The sequence below is a fragment of the Arachis ipaensis genome, chromosome B04, assembly GCF_000816755.2.
Source record: "Arachis ipaensis cultivar K30076 chromosome B04, Araip1.1, whole genome shotgun sequence".
NCBI lineage: Eukaryota > Viridiplantae > Streptophyta > Magnoliopsida > Fabales > Fabaceae > Arachis > Arachis ipaensis.
This window is the reverse complement of record NC_029788.2, coordinates 120834579-120837717: the sequence shown is the minus strand read 5'-3', so window position 1 is coordinate 120837717 and position 3139 is coordinate 120834579.

Below are 3139 nucleotides of genomic sequence, written 5' to 3'. Positions count from 1 at the left end.
AATAGTAAAGTAAATAAATTGGGAAGAGAATATGGAGAAAATAGTTAAGGGTTCAGAGTTATCTATTTTTTCTGATTAACTTTTCTTACTAACTAATTTAATTATGCAGGATTTAATTTATGTCACGTATCCTATTAAATTCAGATAATTAAAATTTAGGAGAAATAGTTTTCAAGCTGTTGTTCAGGTAAAGAGCTTTTCCAAGTTTTACAAGAACTCAAATAGAAAGATGGTCATACTTCCGTTCCACCCAAATTCATAAAATAAAGAGCGAAAACAATTCTTAAATTATAAATCCATACATAAATAAAATAGAAAAAGCAATAAAATTAATCCATAGAAATAGACAGAGCTCCTAACCTTAACAGTGGAGGTTTAGTTGCTCATGGAAAAGAGAAAATAAGGATTCAGGTAAAATGTACAGAGCTCCAATCTGATGGCATCAGATCCCTTTTTATAACTAATCCTAATAAATTTAAAATCTAATATTTAAAATTAAACTTAAAATAATATCTTTTCCTAATTTAAGATTTGAGTTTAAATTTGAATTAATTAACAGATCTTCAGTTGATGGGTGGGGACCACTTGTTCTGTCCATTCTGCAGCTTCTAATATGTATTTTCAGGGCTGAAAATTGAGTTAAAACAGCCCAGAAATCGCCCCCAGCGTTTTTCTGCATTTTCTGCACGTGGCGCATGTGACGCGTCCGCGTCGTCCACGCGTTCGCGTCATTTGTGCAGATTCCAGTCCACGCGATTGCGTCAGGCACGCGATCGCGTCATTGCGATTTCCTCCATTCCGCGCGGTTGCGTGAGCCATGCGTCCGCGTCGGTATTCGCTGGTCATCTCCTTGGCTTCTTCTCTTTCTCTGCAGAAACTTCATCAAATCCATCCGAATGCTACCTAAATTAAATAAAATTGCACAAAACTCAAAATAGCATCCATAGTGGCTAAAATATAATTAATTCTTAATTAAACTCAACAAATTAGATGCAAATTCACTAGGAAAAGATAGACAAGATGCTCACGCATCACAACACCAAACTTAAACTGTTGCTTGTCCTCAAGCAACCAAAACTAATATAAGCTTAGGATGTGAATTTGCATGAGAATGAGAGTTCGATTAAGCCCATGTCTTCTCTTGTAGTGGGGTTTATAACTGCAATCCTGAATAGTTTTGGCATTTCTCTTTATCCTTTGAAGTTCAGAATGATTGGCATCCATAGGAACTCAGAATTCAGATAGTGTTATTGATTCTCCTAATTCAGTATGTTGATTCTTGAACACAACTACTTTATGAGTCTTGGCTGTGACCCTAAGCATTTTGTTTTCCAGTATTACCACCGGATACATAAATGTCACAGACACATAACTGGGTGAACCTTTTCAGATTGTGACTCAGCTTTGCTAAAGTCCCCAGTTAGAGGTGCCCAGAGTTCTTAAGCACACTCTTTTTGCTTTGGACCACGACTTTAACCGCTCAGTCTCAAGTTTTTCACTTGACACCTTCACGCCACAAGCACATGGTTAGGGACAGCTTGATTTAGCCGCTTAGGCCAGGATTTTATTCCTTAGGGCCCTCCTATCCATTAATGCTCAAAGTCTTGGATCCTTTTTACCCTTTGCCTTTTAGTTTAAAGGGTTATTGGCTTTTTCTGCTTGCTTTTTCTTTTCTTTTCTTTTCTTTTTCTTCTTTTTTTTTTCGCCAATTTTTTTTGCAAGCTTTGTGTTTTTCACTGCTTTTTCTTGCTTCAAGAATCAATTTTATAATTTTTCAGATTATCAATAACATTTTTCTTTTTCATCATTCTTTCAAGAGCTAACAATTTTAACATTCATAAACTTCACTATCAAAAATTATGCACTGTTCATGTCATGCTTTCAGAATCACAGAAAATACCACCACATTTAAGTAAATCCGACTATTTTTAAAATTAACTCAATTTCTCATGCAATACATCACTTCTTTTTCTTTTATTTTTAGATTCAAGTTCAGTGAGTGGTACATGAAACATCTTTTCAGCGTTAAAGCAATTAAATGAAAACTAAACTAGTCCTAGGATTCTAACTAATAAAGGATCATGCAACAAACAAAGAAAAATAACAGGAAACTGGAACATAATATAGAAAAGAGGGAAGGAATAAAAATGAAAGGAACTCAACCACCTTAATTATCCTAGCGGTCGTTTTATTCTTCAGGTTGTGTTCCTCCGTGAAGATGATCCGCCTCCCTTTGGTGCCATAAGAATAGACAAAAAACCTATAAGCGAAGCGTCAACACCAATTTTAAAGGTTTGCTTGTCCTCAAGCAAAGAAGAAATGAAAATAGAAGAGACAAATATTAAAATGAAAGAAAAAAAATATAAAAGGATAAGAGAATAAGAGAGAATTAGGATTGGGAGAGAGAGAGAAAGAAAACTGGGCGGCGCAAGCGACGCGTTCGCGTCAATGACGCGATCGCGTGCGTCGCGCATTCTTCATAATGACGCGTTAGCGTCAGGCACGCGTCTGCGTACCCTAGATTTTGTGCGATTCGCGCGAAGCCAGCCGCGCGTCCGCGTGACTTTCTGTTCGCATGGCTTGGGAACTAAATCTTCATACGACGCGTTCGCGTGGCCGACGCGGACGCGTGGATGGCCATTTATGCAATTGACGCGGACGCGTCGGGCATGCGTCCGCGTGACCAATTTTGTGCTTTTAGCACACTTCTTGCCTCAAGCCAGCTTAACTCTCTGTCCAGACACCTTTTACATCGATTTTTCGGGTCACGCGTCCGCGTGGATGACGCGGTCGCGTGAAGTGGCAAAAATCATGAATGACGCGGTTATGTGAGCCATGCGTCCGCGTGGGCTTGTTTGTGCTAGAGGCATCATTCTTGCGCCACTCCCGTGCAACTCTCTATTCAAATTTATTTTTCACGCACACATGATTGACACGTTCGCGTCAATGATGCGATCGCGTCGTGTGCCTCTTTTTTTTTTTTTTTTTTTTTTTTGAGATATAGCTTGAGGTGTTCGGTTCCTGGAAGAACATAGCTGCATGATCAGAAAATTAGTAAGAACTCAATAAAAATAAAATAACTAAGAAAACTACTACTACGAAAAATAGCTAAGGATACGAAATTATCGGGTTGCCTCCC